Below are 21,335 nucleotides of genomic sequence, written 5' to 3' on the forward strand. Positions count from 1 at the left end.
CTGGAAAAGTTCGCGATTTTCCACCGGGGTTTGGTTTGGATGTGAACATTGGATTTTCAAGAAACTCGTCATTGACACCAGGCCTCGAAAAATGAAGTTTCAGTTAGTGTGGTCAGGAAACTTCTGACTGGATCTTAACCTTGCCCCCGATGCAGTTGGTGAAATATCTACTTTTTTATCTCAGATTCTACTACTGACACCTGAGGCCAATCAAGATTGCCATGTTAACGCTCCTTCCTCCCTTTTAAAAGTATGACTAAGGCCTGTGGCAGCAGGTTGGAACTGAGAGGTATCAAAAGCAGTGGTGCTGTTGGTGAACAAACCAGTAAACTCCCAGAAGTTTTTTACCTCATTGAATGACGGAGCCCGGGCTCTGGAGTCAGAGGTTATGGATTCAAATCCCAGCTCTGCCAATTGTCAGCTGTGTGACTTTGGGCAAGTCACTTCACTTCTCTGGGCCTCAGTTCCCTCATCTGTAAAATGGGGATTAAGACTGTGAGCCCCACGTGGGACCACCTCATCACCTTGTAACCTCTCCAGCGCTTAGAACAGTGCTTTGCACATAGTAAGTGCTTAATAAATGCCATTATCATTATTATTATTATTTCTCTTAGCTTTGCCACATTGTGCGTGTTTGGCCAGAGCACTGATTTTCAGAACATTCGCCCTACAACATGAGCCTGTTTGAATGCAGTGCATTTCAGAAGAAAAGGCTTATGAATACTACACCATGATTTTTCCTTCTCACACATGGGGTTTCACAATAACTCAACCTTGTACTTAGATGAGCAGGGCAGTGGATTTTATCCTTGGAAATACTCATCCCCCACCAAATCTTTCAGTGAAGAGTTAGAGAATATCTAGAGGATGCTCTTAGCCTTCCCAGATTTTGCTCAGTTACCTACCCATCTCATCTCACTATACACTGATGAGAAGATCCATGGTCCGAGGGATGTCAAGGTGAAAGCAGAGACAGTGAGAAGGTAATCCCCAGAGGGTTATGGGATAACTGAGAATTGTCCGTGAAACCTCGAAATGTGGAAAAGGTCAATAACATTGGGTTTCCTTGAAGGCATAGAGAGATTGAAAGCCGCCTTTCTTCTCATAAGGAATCAGAGCTCTAAGCAATCCAAGAGGAGGACTATTATGCTCTTGATTTTAAACACTTGTGAAGGACATGTTCTAGATAAAAGCAGCTTTCGCACAGACACAGAGGATCACCTAGCATCTGGTGCTTACATGATCATTTTCTAAATTTCTAATAGTTTGGTGTCAAGGAAGATAAACACAATGAGATTAATAGGCTAAAATGAAAAGGCATCAAACTAGAGCTGAAGCTGAAAAATGTTAGCCAGAGGTAACATAATCTGCAGGATTTATGGCCTCCCCCAAATTCACGAGATTGACGTTCCGCTCAGATCTTTCTTGAGTTTCTCTCCATTTTTCAACTTCACAATTTTCTAAAATTTATGAGGGCCATTTTCACTGTCACTCAAACAATTAAATATCCTAATTCCAGAGGATTTGAAGTCCAATACTACAGTGACTCCTCACAGAATACTCTCTTTAACTTCAATAGGCGGTACTCACTGAAGGACTGATGAATGAAAGGGAATTTGAAGTACCGAAGTAGCATTTGAAGAGATTTGGAATGCTCTCTGGTAGTTAGGCCACAAATGTCTGTCACTTTTCCTGTGGCAGATTATTTTCGTTGGCCATGATTGCACTGCCCAGATGTACCGCGAGATGTATAATTCATGAGCAAGATAGCTGTAATACCTACACAAATACTTCTCAAGATTCGTAATCTTGTAAGAGAATCATCCTGAAGTGATGCAGTGCATTGAAGTTATTTCAGCAGAGCCATGGCAATGTTACATTATTGACATACCAAACAGAACCACCCTCTAAACCGTTTGGAATGACAGCTTCCTGCTATATTTTTTTTGCTGGATCTGGATATTATCAATGTGGCTGCTTTTCCTTTTTTGCAGCAAAGTGGAAAAGACCACCCAGACCCTTCTAAGTCACTGTGAGCCCTGGGGCAAAAAGGAAACAGGTGATGGCATCGACTGTAAAGGAAGTGAGGTCATTGGTCACAATGAGGATTTTGGAGCCGGCACAATCACTTCATCCGCAGCATTCACTGAGTTCCTGTATTAATGTCTTTCTTCCCACCATCAGACTGTAAGTTCATTGTGGTCAGGAAATGTGTCTATTATTATATTGTACTCTCCCAGGTGCTTAGTACAGTGCTCTGCACACAGTAAGTGCTCAATAAATATGACTGACTGACTAATCTGTGCACAGCACTTCCCTGGGTGCTGAAGAAATACGCAACAGAAGTCAAAGAGGTGGCCTCTGTACTGCAGGAGTTAAATACTGAGCAGGAAAAAGTCTAATCAAAAGAGGAAATAAAGGATGACTGTGTCTGAACAGAAGAGACACTGACAATAGAAATCTCCTCTGGACTATCAGGATCTTATCATCTCCAGACCCAATCAGAACACTTCCTCTGGACCCACAAAGACTACTGAGAGACTAGACCTTAACATACCAGGAGTTAATTGCAAAATAGTGAATTCTTCGGGCATCCCTGAATTATAAAATTCTGTGAACATTCATCTTTGCAGGCAGAATCAGCACCGGAATCTGGCCCAGGGACCCACCAAACACAGTCCATGAACACCTCATGTCACTATAAGACAAATATACACACACACACACACATTACGTAGAGATAGTTTTCCTCATATTTAGAAATGACTCTACTGACGGTGGTATTTGCTTATTGGCATGAGAAGGCCTGAGAAAGATAATGTGGGATGGACAATCCAGATAAATCCATCAATCAATGAATAGTATTCACTGAGGGCTGATTCTATGCAGCACACTGTACTAAGTGCATGGGAGACCGTAAGCTTGTTGTGGGCAGGGAATATGTCTATTATTATATCATCCTCACCCGAGCACTTAGTACAGCACTCTGCACGTAGTAAGGGCTAAATAAGTATGACTGACTGAATGAAATAGAGTTCATGGCTATGATCCCTGACCTCAAGGAGCTTACAATCTAGTGCACTGACACTGTATGAAGCATTGGGAAGAAGATCAGAATGAGAATTAGACCCAATCTCTGCTCTCCAAGGGTCTCACAGCCTAAGAATGAATGGGAGAGCGAAGGCAGTGAACACATCAAAAATAATGAAAACACGGTAACAGCACATAAAGACAAAGGAAACCATAAATACGATCGGAGATGCATAAGATGCACGCTTAAAGGGTTTCTTCCATCCCTCTTGCTTTCATTCAGGGCAGAACTCATGGATTATTTAATCAGAAGCAGAGCTAGGATGAGAGCAGCATTTAATAGAGAGCCACTCAGAGACAGAAAAAAATGTTCCTCTATTTGGAAATACTTGTTGAAATTGACTTGGGGAAAGATTATAGGTTTCATGAAGAACAATTTCATGCTTAATCTAGGCCATTTTATATTCTCCCTTCAGCAAAGTGATTTGGGGCTTGACAAAGGCATGTAAAGGAGATTGAGATTCACTAGATAAGGATATACAGAATTGGTTCCCAATGAGGAGACTCAGTTCACTGAGTTGTGTCTCCATGATCTGGAATCTATTACCTGCATTTACAGGAGTTCATGGATTTCATTTGTAAAATAAAATCATGGCTCAAATGGGGAATGTATGGATGAGCACTATACTGTAAAAACACTCTGAGCTCCACTTAAGAAAGGTGTCACCTAGGTTTTTGTACATTGTGTTCTTTCATGATTTAAACATTTTCCAACTGGCAGGCAGTTCCACACGTTATTAGGAAAGTGCTTTCTAAATAGGACTTTGTGGCATTTGTGATTCACTGGTTTTCTGCACGGGACTATTTTTGTAGTAAAAATGTTAATTGAAACATTCCCCAAACGAAAAAGATGGGAGCTATAAACAAGAATGTTGTTAAAACGAAGGGACTATTTTCAGAAAATTGTAAGATCTAGCTTTTGAAGTCCATCTTGGAACGAAGCTAAGGCAAATGAAACGTTTCCTTAAAATAGCCAACTACTCTCTTGGGCAACTAGGAACCCAAGAACTGCCCGACTGCATTGGAGCCAAGATAGTGTAGGTGGTGGCTGCCATTTTGCATTCGGCCCTGATTAGAAAGGGGCCGGCATTCCACATGCAGCTGCTTTTATCAGCTATCCGGGATAATTTTGCTGTATTAACTCCATAAATTTGATAGAGCCAGCAAGGCTTCCACCGCATAATGGCTTAATTTTTCATTCCAATAATAACTGGCTGCCAGTGGAAATGAATGGAAGCAAAACCAAACATTTCTGTTCAATGACATGATCCATGACAGATGTTCAGCTTAGGAGGCCCTTGGGCAGGGTAGTCTTAGGTTCCCTCCCTTTCACCCTATGGCAGGGAAAACATTAACACCAAGAAAAGAGTCTGAACTGCAAAGGAACTCACAAGAAAATGACCCAGCTATCCTGTACTTAAATCCACAACTGGCCCCATGCCAGATTTAGGACTATGGAAAGCATTCAGGATTTCTAAAGTGCTTACAGACTGTATGCATAGGAGTGCCTGTGATTAAAAACTGCAAGGGAGGAAATGTTTGTTTCTCAGTCATAATTTTTTCTGGCTTTGAACTGTCCCTGAAAATACCAAAATATCATCATCATCATCATCAATCGTATTTATTGAGCGCTTACTGTGTGCAGAGCACTGCACTAAGCGCTTGGGAAGTACAAGTTGGCACCATATAGAGACAGTCCCTACCCAATAGTGGGCTCACAGTCTAAAATATCTTCTTTTTGGAACCAGGAATATGTACAGAAGCCTAGGAATTTGATTATTTCCTTGTTTATATTGATTCTCTGTTAGGTCACACCAGTTTCGAAGTGTCCATTTTAAAATACCAGTTTGAACCTTGATCAATGTTAATGAAAATAAGGGGGTACAAGTTAATGCCAATGAGATACTCAGGCTTTATGTGGATATTGATTGATCTGCTAAATGAAAATGAATATTTCCCATATCAGCAGCATTGCTTTCAGCCTTTGGAACAGCATTCACCTTCTGAAAGAAACCCTTAGTAGATTAAATAGCAAATTTACTATTTATAGAATGCCAAGGAAATGGATATTCTTCAGCAGTCCTGTCGTTCAATGGAATTTTTTGTCCTTCCCTGTTTGGGGGCTGCTTCCATAGGACTCTCACCACAACCTGGCCTGAAAGGCAAGTTAAGAACATTTAGGAGGCGTCATCTTTCTAGCAGTTGAAAGAGCCATTGGGAGCCAGGAGATCCTGGTTTTAATCCCAGCCACGCCACTCGTCTGCTATGAGACCTTGGGCAAGTCACTTCGATTCTTTGTCCCTCAATTTCTTTACCTGGTAAATGGAGATAAAATGCCTAATATCAATCAGTTTATTCGCCAAATTTATTGAGCACTTACTGTTTGCAGAGCACTGTACTAAGCGCTTGGAAATGTACAATACAACAGAGCGGGTAGACACATTCTCTAGAGGGAGAATTCTCTATTTGAAATGGAACCAGGAGGTTACTGTTGTTATTATTAATCATATTTATTGAGCACCTACTATGTGCAAAACACAGAACTAAGCGCTTGGGAGAGCACAAGAAAACAGCAAACACCTTCCCTGCCCAAAACGAGCTCACAGTCTATTCTTCCTCTCCCTTTCCCTTAGATTGTTGGCCCCAAGTGGGACTTAGACTGTGTCTAATCTGATTGGATAGTAGTTTCCACAATTGTTGTTGTTATCATTATTTATTGTTTTCTCACATCGTATTTATTGAGTACATATCTATTCTATTTATTTTATTTTCTTAGTATGTTTGGTTTTGTTCTCTGTCTCCCCCTTTTAGACTGTGAGCCCACTGTTGGGTAGGGACTGTCTCTATATGTTGCCAACTTGTACTTCCCAAGTACAGTGCTTTGCACACAGTAAGCGCTCAATAAATACGATTGATTGATTGATTGATTGAGTGTCTATTCCATGTTTGGATATTGTGATTGAAACCGTGGAGAGATTAAAAGAAAAAGAAGATAATGCATTATTCTGGTCAAAGAATGTAACTATTTCACTCTTTGGCTCCCTTGTACCTTTGACTTCTGCTCTGCAGTGATCTGCAATCAGACATTCTGTAAGAGGTCTCACTATGAAGTTTTGTACAGTCGTCTCTTCCCAACCACGCTGTTTCCGTCTCAAGTTTGACCCACACCTCATTTCCCAGTATAAATGATTAGCCAAAGAAATGGAGGAATGCTCGCATATTTCCTCTAAGAACCAGGCCTGGAGTGTTTTAGTCCTTTCCTAGGTGAAAAAAAGCTGCGTGTTCTCCAAAACCGATTTAGCGTTAGGACTGTTACAAGCAGAATTGTATAAAGTGAACACAGAATGGGATGTTCTATGCAATCCATAATAAATGATTATCTAGGGAAAAATAAATCCCATGTGCACTGCTCATACAGCCATGAGCATATGAATAAATCTTTGGTATTTGGACTAAGAAGTTAGTGTAACCAACCACAGGGATAACAATAGCTAATGAGAGATAAACACAGAATAACCATGCAATAAACTAAAACAGGTTTAAAGCTTTCCCTTTCTTATTTGGAAAGAGCTGATATCTGGGGCAGCTAAAAAAATATACACACACAGCTGGAAGAGGGGATACAGGTTCTAATCTCAAGTGTGTAATGCTAATATTTATTGAATCCCCAAAATGATGTTAAAATAACACCAGGGGACTGGTTTACACTGAGGAAAGCCAGCAAATTCAGAGATACTTGAAGTCTTAAACTCTATCGTGACTGTTAGCATCTTTGGGATTTTGTGAGTCGGTGGTCTCTGAAGAGTGGCCACTTCGTTAAACGCAACTTTAGCAAGGTAAACATTGTCATGGGCTCAATTAAACCAATTTTTGTTCATTTGTTTTAGGAAAATAAATGAATTTTAAACTGGACTATTTAAAGGATCTTTGTCTAAGAACTCAAGTGAAATGTCAATTTATATATATATATATATATATATATGTATATATATATATACATCTTCCACTGAAATTAGGCACATGGGAAGGTGAGGAGATAACAACAACAACAATAATTATTATTATTATTATAATAATGGTATTTACTAAGCATTTACTGTGAGTCAAACACTGTGCTAAGCCCTGGAGTAGTCTTCTGTGCAGTCTTCTCTTCCCAACCACACTGTTTCCGTCTCAAGTTTGACCCACACCTCATTTCCCAGTATAAATGATTAGCCAAAGAAATGGAGTAATGCTTGCATATTTCCTCTAAGAACCAGGCCTGGAGTGTTTTAGTCCTTTCCTAGGTGAAAAAAAGCTGCATGTTCTCCAAAACAGATTTAGCATTAGGACTGTTACAAGCTCACAGTCTTAATCCCCATTTTATAAATGAGGTAACTGAAGCACAGAGAAGTTAAGCGACTTGCCCAAGGTCACACAGCAAACAGGTGGCAGAGCCAGGTTAGAACCCCTGCACTTCCGATTCCCAAGCCCATGCTGTACCCACTAGGCCAAGTTCCAGAGAGCTCACGGAAACAGGAATTTCAGGGCACTGAACACGTGCACAGTGGTGTCAACTGAGAAAGTCTCTCTTCCTCACACTGTCTTTAAGATTTTATAGCATTAGTTTAGTATTGTGTCTCCATTCATTCATCCATTCATTCATTCAATCATATTTGTTGAGCGCTTATTGTGTGCAGAGCACTGGACTAAGCGCTTGGGAAGTACAAGTTGGCAACATGTTGCTCCATGGTTAGCGACAATGTGTGTGTGTGTGTGTGTCCTGAAGAGAGACACCGATGTGAAACAGTTGAGAGCCATGCATTCCTTAAAACTGTAGACTGAGTGATGGGATTAGGAATGCCACTTAAAATGGCAGCTCTCTGTGCCTAACAACACCATGCCAGAGATAAATACGATCGAATGAATTTGAACTGGCTAACTGTTGCTGGCCCATGAAACCAGAAGTCTTCCTGGTGTTCCATTTGTTGACCAGGTAATTTTTTTTTTCCTTTACTCATTCTATCCTCCCTCACAGAACCTCCCCCTCTATCCCCATTCTTCCTGCCCTCCTTTAAATGTGCATCCTTGTGACCCTGTGGGTATCCCTCCCATCGCTGCCCACACTGCATTAGTCCACGCCCTTGTCCTAAATCCTCATCCCACTCACATTTAAAGAAAGAAATTTTCCCTGTCCACACTAGCCCACTCTCCTCAACCTCCCTCTGTCATGTGCTGAGGGTGGAACCAGGTCAGAAGAGATAGCTTGAGGGGCAGATGCGAAGAGCACAGGCTTTGGAGTCAGAGGTCATGGGTTCAAATCCCGGCTCCACCAATTGTCAGCTGTGTGACTTTGGGCAAGTCACTTCATTACTCTGTGCCTCAGTTACCTCATCTCTGAGATGGGGATTAAGCCCCCCATGGGACAACCTGATCACCTTGTAACCTCCCCAGTGCTTAGAATAGTGCTTTGCACATAGTAAGTGCTTAGTAAGTGCCATCATCATCACTCTTATTTTCTAGATGCCCATTGGCTTCTTACACCATTCACCCACTTTCATCCTCTTTTTCTGGGTGATGTTAGGCTCTAAAAGATTCATTTGATTCATTTATCCTGGCGCTTCCTCTCCTCTTCCAGTCAGTCCAGTTTGTAGGTCTCGCAACACCCTGACCGAATCATCTTCAAGACTGGGTAGACTGTTTAAAGACAGGCTGCGGGTTACCGAGTAATTCCCTACCATCTGGATTGATTTATCTGGCCCAACTGCAATAATTGTGGGACAACCTGATCATTTTGTAACCTCCCCAGCACTTAGAACAGTGCTTTGCACATAGTAAGCGCTTAATAAATGCTATCATTATTATTATTATCATTATCTCTGACAGGCAGTGGATTGAGACACAAGACACACGGGAGGTTGGCAGTTTCACAGCCGGTAACAGTTCTCACTACGTCCTCCTGACATGTCTCCTCTCCCACCAAACCCCAGCTCTCACACTTTATGCTCACAAGCCAACCTACTATTGTGCCTCAGTCTCACCTTTTTCATCACCAATCTTTATCTCAAACCCTGGAACTCACTCCTCTTTTACATCTGGCAGACTAGGGCACTGCTGAAATCACATCTCCTCCAGGAAACCTTCCCTAATTAATATCTCATCTCCCCACCCTATTTCTTCCTCAACTGCCACTTGAGCACTTCTGTGACACCAAACACTTAGATACTTAGCCCCTCACCCTGTCATAGCACTTATGTACATATCTTAATAAGCTATCGCTTCCCTCTATATGAAATTTACTTTTGCATCCATTTCCCTTGCTAAATTTTAGGATCCTCTAAGGCAGAGACTATGTCTAATGTACTCTCCCAAGTACCAAGGATGGTGTTCTGTATAGAGTAAATACTCAATAAATGCCACTGATTGGTAAGATTTTTTTAAAATTTGGGTTTAAGTTAAAAAACAGAGTTTTTTTAAAAAAATTAGAACTCCTATACAACAATGTACCCCACAAAGGAGAAAGGATATTCCTTTGAAGTCTTTTCAAGTAACATAAATAGCAATATTACAACTACCTGTTGATAGACAAAGCAGTGTTGAGAAACTTTACTTAATTTAAGGTGTGAACTACAATAACCACCTAGCACTTATACTCTCCAAAATCTGGTTTGAGGTGAGGAATCTATGTTAGAGGAAGTATGATAATGCTCACATCACAGTTACCCAGGGAAATACGGAAATCCCCAGACAAAAATTCTGAGGCATTTGAAAATGATCAAATCTTTCAGATATCAGAATCCTGAATGAATGTTGATTCAAATGATGGCAGTGTCAAATACTGAAAATTTACCCAGAAATGAAATAAATTGTCACAAATGACAGGATTAAGATAGGCATAAAATGACTTGAAAGGTATATTGGCAATGAAAATGCAAAAACTTTTTTTTTCAGCTTTAACCCTAATTTTTAAAACATGATTCTTGGGGTAGAAGTTGAATTAAATCAGGTGAAACCATAAAAATCTATAACCCATGCATACAGAAGCAAGTAGCTGGGAGCAAACATGCCGAAAAGGATTAGGAAATCATTAGAGGAAGTCACGAGTGATTTAATGTTCTGGGGAAGGGGAGATGAAGTTTCTTGGAAAGAAGGATGGAAAAGCATATGCAAGTGAGTTTATGAATTGTTAAGAATTTTTACCTTTAACACAAGTTCACGGTGGCTTCAAACCACTAGCACCATTCAAAGTCAATACCTTACTTTTAGGTCTTGGAAGGCATACCGTGGCCTCTGTTGTCTATTACCCAAAGGGAGTTCGTTGTTAGCAAGGATGAATATTGTCCACGCAGAAGCAGCAGATTGTGTTTACAGTGTCAAAGTGATTTATTTGTAGCATTTGCCAGAGATTCACTGAATGCCTCAATAAAACTCAATTAAACTCAATTAAACCAAACTTAGTTCCAAAAACTCTGCGGTCGTAATGGCATCGTTTTCCTATTCTAGACCCAACCAAGGGGATAAATTGGTCCCAACATTTCAGTAGTAAGTAGGAGCTATGACACTTCGCCTTAGGCCATTAGAAGATCTTTTAGTTGAAGGAGCTCTGAAGAGAAGCAGATTCGGTCTTGTCGAAACACTGTAATCATAGAGGGAGAAGACAGATGGAAGGGGAATTCCCCTAGTTAATAATGCTTAGCTATTAAACTTTGCCAATAGGTCATTCTTTTCTATCTTGACTACCTGAGGTAAATACTAAGTGATTTAAATTAAAGCAGCCATTCCGGAAGTCAATAATTATGGTGGTATCTGAGAAATTGTTCTTTTGTAACATGGTATAAATGAGGAAAGATTGCATCAGGACCTTGGAAGCTTTTGAATGTGACAAGATATATGCAACCCATAGAAACAGTTGTACCCGAGTACTTATGTATTTATGGAACTGTGATTCTGTAGGTACCTGCGACTACATATAGATATGTTTGTGTATATGCCAGTAAACCTAAATGTGCATTTTCCCAATTCAAAAGCATGTAGATCTAACTCATGGTAGAACCTTTGGAGAGGTTAAAGGGAATGTTTATACTGGCACCATCTTGGAGCAATTGCTGAAAATTGTAGTAAGACAAAAGATGCAGATTTCAATACTCATCCAAGAACACAGTCACGTCTGTAGTGTAGTGAGGTTTTTCCAGAACACGTCTTAAAATTATCCCAATGTCAATTTTTGAAGAACTTGATTTGCAAAGTATGTATGTTGCATGCTAAGGGGCATTTTAAAAAAAAAAATGCAAGGGAATTTGCTTTACTATAATTCCTTCTCCTTGAAGATTTGACTTGAATTAACAGAGTTTTTCCAGGTAAGAAAGGAAGGGAACCAGCTCCTCTTTGCCACGACAAGTCAGGCTCTCCTTCCGAGGCCCTTCCATTGGAATTTAGTGAGATTCTCTTCGGTTTAATCCATGGGGATGAGAGTAAGAACACACTGCTTTGAGAGGCCAACAGGAATAGCTATGGAATGAAAAATATATTTCTCTCTAGTTTAATGACATCGCTGGGTAATCTCACATTCAGAAATGATTTCTGTATATGAAAAGGAAGTCTTTGGTCTATGCTTCAAGCCAGTTTCTTGCATTTAGAAAGACTACCATCATGTGGGCTAGCTTTCATAGTCATACCTCTCAGCACTCTACACCCCACTCACTTCTGAGTTTTACACAACTCATTCTCTACAAAAAAAAAAAATCCCTCCTAGACCCCTACCACAAGTCACAGACACACCCAGAAGTCATTAAATTGTTTCCACGTTTCTTATCCTTTCAAATTTTATTCTAAAACTGCCTGGGGATCCATCTATTTTCTTGATGTGATAGTGTTGCAATCTTCTACATCTGTGTGCCTTTTGCTTGCTGAATAGAGCTGAGCAGAACTCGGCAATTTTGCCTTCCAGTGGATAGGCCAAAACTCCTTTTTGTTTTGGTTTGTGTGGGTTCATACCCGCTGAGCTTCATTTTGGAAAAAAAAAAATTCAAAGCAAAACTTGGTCAAAACCACCACTTTTCACATGATTTCTGCTCAGTCTCTCCCAAGTACTGGCCCTTGGGTTCATAACTTCTGGGGAAACTTTGGAAAAACCTATTTGAAAACTTAATTCTATTCAACATCCAAAGGAGACGGATCTTATTTGAATGTAGTTTTTGCCTTAGAAGGTTCAAGTAATTAGAAATCTGACACTTTTCTTTATTCTTTGGGGATCTACAGGAAGAGAGACAGTGTCGAAGTTACACCAATAAGAGTCCAGTTGCTCTTCCTATAGTAATGCTCTCCAAATTAATTTCCTCAAATATAAATCCAGTCTCTCCGAGAGCACTTGAGATACTACGAAAAATGCCTATTCTCAAATGGTTTCTCTTCTATTTACCAGAATGTCAGTGTGAAAATAGGGAAAAGTTACCTACGTGGAAAATAACCTTTTTTCGGAATGAAGATTTAAAACTGGACCCTGGATCATCCTTTCTAATACGAACAGTCTAGGTAGGCAAACAATAAAAAGGAGAATGTTAAAAAAAGGTTTGCCTTAATCATCTCTATCAATTGAACTGTCACCTACGGCCTTCGTTTGCTCTCAGTGACAAGGAAAATCATTTGCCTTCCTGATAATGAATCCCCTTTACAGTGTCATCAATCTGAGACTCTGCTCTTAGCTTCCATACCAGGAAGCCATTGGCCCATGAGGTTTTGTTAAACCCAGTCCCCTGAGCAGAAGCACTGCATGGAAAACTCCTGCCAAAATCTTTGTTGGGAAAACGGCACCCCTTTTGAGTAGCTTGCACAATTTGACCACGGAAAATTGTTCTTGTGTTTTCCTTTTTGTTCACGGCAAAATGAGGAGGTCTTTTCCATATTTGAATTTTATGCATAAATGCATAGATGCTGAATTCCGGTTCTCTTGCCTGCAGGAAGCTCCATATGTCAGCTTTTTCTGTTAATTATATATACAATTCAGGTATAATAAGTGCAGCCAGACTGTGTATTGCCTGCATGAGTTTCTGGATGTCTTTTTCAATCTGATCAGTCTGCCGTCTTTGTGAGCAAACCCACTGAGCGAGGGGAAGTTTGTGAAGGAAGGAGAGCCACCCAGAGAAGAGTTCTATCAATGTTTTTGAAAATCACCCTAGCTATACCACTTCTGAAGCTGTCCTTATTCCTCCAGGTTTCTTGGTCTTGGACACTGCTGTGAAATTACAGAAGAAAAATACAATCTCCTTGAACACCTTTCAGCCTCCATCGAACGTTTTTATTCCATATGAGCCCAATGTCAGACCAATAATGATGACTTTCAGGATTTCGCTAGTTTTCTATTAGTGTCCTCGTTTCTGCCTTTTTTTTTTTTGCAGTAGCTCAATATGTCTTGAACCTCTACACTATGATGCTGTCTGTCTGACTCACATCCAAATTGAAGTGCATATATAAAACAAATGGAATCACTTCAATGATTTTAAATCACTCTTCGATGTGCAAAGCAATTTAAAATTACTGGAGTGCTTCCAATTTTTATTAGTCCTGGAATTTGGAAGGGACCTAGGGTTTTCTGGGCATGTGCAGCACTCTGTGACTAAACTTATTAAAGCTCTTCCTATTTTAAAATTTAAGAACTGATTTTACTTTATGACGGAGGTTCAGGCAACGCAAAGTACAGGGAGACGAGGAGAGTCCATTCAATCATCAGAACGTTGCTTTGAAATTAGATACGTCTTGGAGGGCTTCACAATGTTAGCTCTTTCATTCTGAGTGAAGACAGTGGGAGGAAATTGGGGGAGTCTTCAAAAACAATTTCAATGAGCGAGAGCTCGCCCTGGGATGTTGAGTTCCGGCGAGACTTTTAAATACATTCTGGAGGTTCTAAAGCTCAGGCAATTGGCAACTACTCCAGAAAATGAACCTGGCAGGGGGGCAAATGACTCTGGATGGAGCTGTAGGTTTCACATGACACTGGAACAAAATATAAAGTGATTGGTTTCCTCCTTACATTTCTCCTGCCAAACTTGAGAAAACCATTACAGGCCCTCCCGCCCCTCCCTAGCAGGTCACTTGTTTGCAATTAAGAATAGAGCAAAGCCTTAAAGTGACCCGAGGGGAACATTTATCTACGGCTCTCTGCCACATGGAATTTACATTCAGTCTTGCGGGCTTTTCAGAAATTGGTTGGGATTAGGAGGGATTTCACTGGACTTTTTGTTGTAAGTCTTCCTGGAGTTTGCTCATTTTCCAGGTGTTCCCACACTGACTCGGACCTGGGGGTCGGCGATGGTTATTTCTAATTCACCTTCTGCCACTGACCTGCTATGTGTCCTTGAGAGAGATACTTGCACTTTATGGGCCAGATTTATTCCTCCCTGCAATTTAGTGCACCTTTGTGCTTCAGATTCTTCATTTTCTCCAGTGGATAAGTAGGGTACATCACAGAGGAAGTCAGTCATTCAATCGTATTTCATTCACTCATTCATTTATTGAGCGCTTACCGTGTGCAGAGCACTGTCCTAAGCACTTGGGAAGTACAATTCAACAACAGAGACAATCCCTGCCCAAAATGAGCTCACAATCTAGGAGAGCACTGTATTAAGCACTTGGGAGAGTACAATATAACAATATAACACACATTCCCCACAATGAGTATATAGTCTAGAGAAGTTGAATAGATTATGTAATCAGTGAACTTAATGGAATTCTGAAGTATTATTTAAATATATTCTAATATGGTTACCAAAGGGAGAATATGTTGACAAGGACCTTGTCTACCAACTGCACTGCATTGTCCTAAGAACTTAGTACACTGTCCTGCTCACAGCAATTGTTCAGTAAATACCATTGATTGATTACTTTAACGAGGATGATTCTATAGATGGCTACTTTAGGATACAGAAAGTTACATTCCACAGGAACTAGGGTACTAGGAACAAGGTGCTTCATTTAAAAAGTAATCGGAGAGTAATTTGAAGTTAACTTTTTAAATAATGATTCGTTGTTGCAGGAGATCACTGTAAAGGGGTGAGAAGGGACAGGGTGTTGGGTGGGGGGGGAGGAGAGAGAGAGAGAGAGAGAGAGAGAGAGAGAGAGAGAGAACGCGCAGGACCTTTAGAAAGAGTGGAAACTCAGCTCTGAAAAAGAGTCTCCAGTCTCGTGCTCCTTTTGGCTCAGCTTCTTGACTTGGAAAGGAAAACCAGGAAAGATGAGACAAGAAGAGAGGAAAGTGGAAGAAGCAAGCAGACAGCTGAAGATTTGCTTTACCTAAATTTTCAAAAAATGAATTGGGAGACAGAAAGTGGGTAAATCCTCCCCAATTCACCCCATTCCCCACCAAATCCATAGCCTACACTTAACTTGTGATTTTGAAGAAAATATTCCAGTTTTCTATATCCCTCTGCCTCATTCTCTTTCTTGGCTCCTATCTTAAAAGGGACCTAGACGATTAAAGACCCCTTTCAGGGTTGCACCTGGAGAGTTTCCAGTACTCTACTAGTCTCGACTAGGGAGGGAGAGTCAAGCAGAGTCTTAACCATTCCATTTCTAGCTTGGCAGTGGTTAGTGAGTGGAAGGCAATCTACTACAAGACAAAAATCACCCATGCTGGGCAGCAGCAGTGTGGGAGAGAGTCGAGGGTGGAGACTCAAGTTTACTGCGTGGGAGGAGGCAATGGTAAACCACTTCCATATTTTTATCAAGAAAACTCTATGGACACGCTACCTGAATGATTGCAGACGGAGAGCAGGGTGTTCTGGGAGAGATGTGTCCATGGTGTTGCTTTGGGTCAGGAACAACTCGACAGCATAAGACAAGACAATTAAAGAATACTTTTTAGCCAATGAATAGAAGAAAATAAAACCCCAAATCAGGGGATTAACCCAGTGAAAGAATGGCAGTCAGCTGGAATATAATGGAGACCGTTTTCCACCACCATCTCTCTAGTCCAGACCAAGTGTCTCCAGGAAATGTTGACTAAATATTCAAGCAGAACAGAGAAGTGATGTCAAGGAGGTCCCATCAACTCCCAGGGATGAGCCAGGGAACTCTAGATTAAACTGTGTTATGTAAAGAAAAATTATGAAATAGAGTCAGGGAGCAAATTTCTTCCTGAGGGCAAGTTGAATACGTTGGGAAATGCATTCCTTCTTTTAGGACAACAAGAGATTCTCTGACCTGAAACAATAATTCACCAACTGTTGCACCACAGGGGATGTACTTCAGAAGATATAATATAGAAGATATAAGATATAATTGAGAAGCAGCGTGGCTCAGTGGAAAAGAGCCCGGGCGTTGGAGTCGGAGGTGATGGGTTTAAATCCCGGCTCCGCCACTTGTCAGCTGTCACGACTTCTCTGGGCCTCAGTTACCTCATCTGTAAAATGGGGATGAAGACTGTGGACAACCTGATCACCTTTTAACCTCCCCAGAGCTTAAAACAGTGCTTTGCACATAGTAAGCACTTAATAAATGTCATTATTATTATTATCATTAATAATGATAATGATTGTGGTGTTTGTTAAGCCTTTACTATGTGCCAAGCACTGTAGCATACATAAGACCACCAGGTCCCATATGGGCTCACCATCTAAGTTGCAGAGACAGCAGAAATTGATTCCCCATTTTACAGATGAGAGAACTGAGGCACAGGGAAGTTAAATGATTTGCCCAAGGTCACACAGTTGGTAAAATGGTGGAGCTGGGATTAGAACTCACATCCTGTTCCCAGGCCCTTGCTCATTCTACTAAGCCTTGCTCTTTCTCACTAGGCAATGGGATGTCCTCAGGTACTCTTAGGAGAAGGACCTATGGACTGTTGCATGGAAAGGATTTTAAAAGTACTATCTTGAGGGCTATCTGAGGAGAATAGAAGGGGCTGGCAGATGTTTCGGGAGGGAAAGGAAAAGAATGAGTAAAGGAAAAGAACAATATGATAAAGGTCATTGTAAACAAAGAATCGAGGCTGGAAATCAGCAGAGGAGGAGAATATTTAAGATGGTTGCTCAATGGAATCCATTGGAAAAAAATGGGTTCGCCTCATCTCTCTCGCAGAAGAATCTCCAGATATCTCTAGTAGCCAGAGGGCAACAAGGAGATAACAAGGCAATTTAATGTCTTACAACTCCTTGTAATGATAAAGCGATAATTTTTTATGGTATTGGTTAAGTGCTTACTCTGTGGCAGCCACTGTACTAAGCCCTGGGGTAAATACAAGCTAATCAGGTTGAACACAGTCCTGTCCCTTGTTGGGCACACAGTCTTAATCCCCATTTTACAGGTGAGGTAACCGAGGCACGGAGAAGTGAAGTGACTTGTCCCAGGTCAGTCAGCAGACAAATGGCAGAGCCAGGACGAACTCAGGTCCTTCTGACTCCGAGGCCCAAGCTCTAACCAGTAGGCCATGCTGCTTCCCGATAATTAATGTGCCCCCAAAATGCACATGCGGGACCTCCACCATTTCCCGTTGAGATTTGGGAGGTGCCTCTGTCCTGAACGGAAGAATAATCTAAAAGGAAGATGATGGAAAAGCACTATGCTAGACACCAGAAAGAGGGAAGGCACTTCCAGAAGTTCAAAGCTTTATACTTGGGTTGTAAAGGCAATTCTCACCCAGTAGAATCTCGTCTGCAGTTCATTTGAACCACTTTATTCATCCTGCCCTGACGGAAGAGGAAGACCATGTCTCTTTCCCCAAATCTCTCAACTTAAAACAGAGGTGCTCACGGGCAAGCTCCTAGTGAAGGCTGAGAATAACAAAAAAATAGGTCAAAGAAAATGACCTCCAGTCAAATGGCGGGATGGTCGTCTACTCCAATTTGCCTTAGGCCACCCACAAAACACTTAAAAATGCCAACACAACAGTGGCTTCAACTGTTTCGAAACTCAGAAAAATGATTCAGCCACTGAGTCTCAGACTATTCTAACAACCTTGAAACGAAACTACGAAAATGCAGTAACAAGGACCCGCCCCTCTCCCACCCATATCAGTGACCTTTGGAATAATAATAAGGTGTCCTTATGAAGCGAACAAACTCTGTTTTCATTTTTCATCACACTCTGAGCAGAAAGAACTAAGGGTGGAAATAGAATTTACAGTAACGTCTGAGATGAAAAGAAATGAGCCTCTTGTTTAGAAAATTAGCTAATCAATATGCAGAGCTTATTTTTAAAAAAAATGCTTTAATTTTTTAAAATACAGTCATGTCTGCTCGGGCTTCCTGTATTTGACTATGATAATAAAACTTTCAATATGACTAATGTAGTTTAGCTAAACAAATTAGAAAACTGTACTGTTTATGCTGAGGAGCAAGTTTCCATTACCCAGTGTGATGTTCGCTGCCTGGTCAGTGAATATTGTCTACAGAACCAGGGAGGATAGGATATGCTTTTAACCCCCAAGCACTCTGACTATAACCAAGGTTCACAGAGGATTCATTCATTCATTCAATCGTATTTATGGAGCGCTTACTGTGTGCAGAGCACTGAACTGAGTGCTTAGAAAGTGCAATTCAACAATAAAGACAGACAATCCCTGCCCACACTGGGCTTATAGTCTACAAAATCAGCCAGAGGATGAGAGAGAGAGGAAAGGAGGGAGGTGGTGTGGGAGAGTAGGGTGGATTTAAACCAAGAGGAATGATCAGAAATATCTGGAAAATGGGGATTAAGACTGTGAGCCCCATGTGAGACAACCTCCTCAGCGCTTAGAACAGTGTTTTGCACATAGTAAGCGCTTAATAAATGCCATTATTATTATTATTATTATTATTATTATTATTATTATTATTATTATCAGCATTTTTCTGGGCTTTCTCTTCCTTGAGCTTCAGCACAGCATCCTCCAGAAATTGTTGCATTCCCTGCTCCTCTTGCAGAAGGAGCCTGAATTTCACCATTTGCTCAATCAGGAGATAGAATTCAAAAACTGTTGACACCCATACTGACAGAAATCATGAATCAACTCTCACTTGATTCTGGTTCTCCTTAGTCCAGTTGACTGTGACTATGAAATTCAAACTGATTGCCTAGTGGAAAGAGAATGGGCCCGGAGTTGGAGGATCTGGGTTCCAATACTGCCTTTGTCACTTATCTGCTGTATGACCTTGGAAAAATCACTTCATTTTTTCTGAGCTTCAGTTTCTTCATCTGCAAAATGTGGACTAAATACCTGTTCTCCTTCCTTCTTAACATATGAGCTCCATTCAGGACAGAGACTGTGTCCTAATCTGATCATCTTGTATTTATTCCAGTGCTTAGTACAGTGCTTGGCATATAGTAACAGCTTAACGAATATCACGATTATCATTATTAGTTTTTATCATAATAGTTAGGATCCACTCCAGGTGCCACATAAGGACTTGAATCATTGTTGTCTGGGTGCTATTGGGGAAGGTGGAAGGCACCAAACTCCTTTGATCAGGAACAATCTTCTACACTACTCCAGGTCCTCAGGACTGAGCCATCTTCCCCACGGGGCTTCTAGTCTTCCACCAATAGGATTGTGATTCCAAACCAGAGTGTCCTGGACCCAGGAGTCTCGGATGAGTGGGAACAAAATTGGCAAACTAATGATAAAAAAACCTTGGTCTTTTTGATTCCCAGTCAGTTATTACACATAGAGAAGCTCTAGCTAAAGGATAGCAGGGAATTTGCCACAGTCATTCAATAAACTAGTGACAAAACTGAAAAGAGGGAGAGCAGCCTAGTGGAAAGGGTAAGGGCCCGGGAGGGAAAAGATGTGGGTTACACATCCCACACCCTGAAAGGAGGTTACAGACTAGAGGGAGATTCTAGTGTTGGCTTTTATTTCTGTAGGCCGAGACCACCAGGACCTCAGAATCATCCTCTCCAATGAAGGCAAAATAAATTTGGTATGGATAACTATGGGACAGGGGTAATACTGTGAGCCTGTTGTTGGGTAGGGACCATCTCTATATGTTGTCGATTTGTACTTCCCAAGCGCTTAGTACAGTGCTCTGTACACAGTAAGCACTCAATAAATACGACAATGAATGAATGAATGAACAAAGTAGCGTGGCCTAATAGTAACAGCACAGTCTTGGGAGTCAAGGACCTGTGTTTTAATCCCTGTTCTGTCAGGTATCTGTTGTGTGACCTTGGGCAAATCAATTAACTTCTCTGTGTCTGTTTCCTCAACTTCAAAATGGGGATTTGTTACCTATTCTTCCTCCTACTTAAACTGTGAGCCCCACGTGAGACAGGGACTGTGTCCAATCCGATTAATTTGTATTGACCCCAGCACTCAGGACAGGGCTTGACACATAGGAAGTGCTTAACAAACACCATAAAAAATAAATAAAACTTTATGGGGAACAATAAATGTTCTCCAGCTCAGGAAAACAAACTGTGGAGAAAGAAACCATATACTGAATTATACTCTCCCAAGCTCTTAGTATATTAAGCACTCAAAAAATATCATCTGACTGATCTCCACTCAGAGACAACGTGGCCTAGGGAAAGACAGTGTGACCAAGTGGAAAGAGAGCGTGACCAAGTGGAAAGAGTTTAAATCTTGGGAATTAGGTTGACCCTGATTCTAATCTCAAATCTGCTCACTATATGACTTTGGACAAGTCATTTCACCGTTCCGTATCTCATTTTCTTCTTCTGTAAAATGGGGAGAAGAAACCTGTTCTCCCTACCTCTTAGATTGTGAGCCCCATGGGGAATCAGGACTGTGTCATTATTTTTCTTTTTTTTATATGGTATTTGTTAAGTGCTTACCATGTGCCTGGCCCTACACATTATAGAAGAAGCAGCGTGGCTCAGTGGAAAGAGCACGGGCTTTGGAGTCAGAGGTCACGGGTTTGAATCCCAGCTCTGCCACATGTCTGCGGTATGACCTTGGGCAAGTCACTTAACTTCTCTGAGCCTCAGTTACCTCATCTGGAAAATGGGGATTGACTGTGAGCCCCACATGGGACAGGTTGATCACCTTGTATCCCCCCTCAGCACTTAGAACAGTGCTTTGCACATAGTAAGTGCTTAATAAATGCCATCATATATATTATCTTGCACTATCCCAGTTTCTGGCACGAAATGACACATAGTATGCACTTAATATATTCCATTATTTTCTAACAAACTCAAGCTCTAAGATTTTATCCTCTTAGATACCCTCTTAGCAGATGAAACACCAATATTCTGAACCATTTTTTTGTCAGCAAAATAGAAATTCTCCACATCAAATTAATAGAAAATATTCTACAATTAGGTGTAGGTTGTGG

This window comes from Tachyglossus aculeatus, chromosome 9, assembly GCF_015852505.1.
Source record: "Tachyglossus aculeatus isolate mTacAcu1 chromosome 9, mTacAcu1.pri, whole genome shotgun sequence".
Taxonomy (NCBI): Eukaryota; Metazoa; Chordata; class Mammalia; order Monotremata; family Tachyglossidae; genus Tachyglossus; species Tachyglossus aculeatus.